The sequence below is a fragment of the Penaeus monodon genome, chromosome 34, assembly GCF_015228065.2.
Source record: "Penaeus monodon isolate SGIC_2016 chromosome 34, NSTDA_Pmon_1, whole genome shotgun sequence".
Lineage (NCBI taxonomy): Eukaryota > Metazoa > Arthropoda > Malacostraca > Decapoda > Penaeidae > Penaeus > Penaeus monodon.
The window spans coordinates 8,354,054-8,354,317 of record NC_051419.1 but is presented as its reverse complement, the minus strand read 5'-3'; the positions used below and the strand labels follow the sequence as shown (position 1 = coordinate 8,354,317).

The window sequence follows — 264 nt, the reverse complement described above, 5'->3', positions numbered from 1 at the left end:
TCATCGCCTTTTTTTGATTGACAGAATTTTTATCTGTCCGAAATCTATTATTGTTTTTTCCCGTTGATTATCCCATTTATTTAGCTCATAAGGAAATTATAGGGCTTAATTCACCATGCATCATTTGCATCAATCACAAGAATCAAATTAACTGTTGACAAGAAAGGAGAAAAAAATTAAAAACAAAGAATATGATTTAAAACTAGACAATGTTAATCTTAACACGGAATTCCAACAGCAGATTAACCCCTCTACCTCCCTTTT

At 31.1% G+C, this 264-nt stretch overlaps 1 protein-coding gene across 1 annotated transcript in view; it reads left to right on the top strand.

Annotated features, from left to right (window-relative positions):
- The window catches only part of LOC119594567 (anoctamin-8-like), a gene marked incomplete in the record, with an annotated part of 84,413 nt that overhangs the window by 78,566 nt on the left and 5,583 nt on the right, over nt 1–264 (top strand).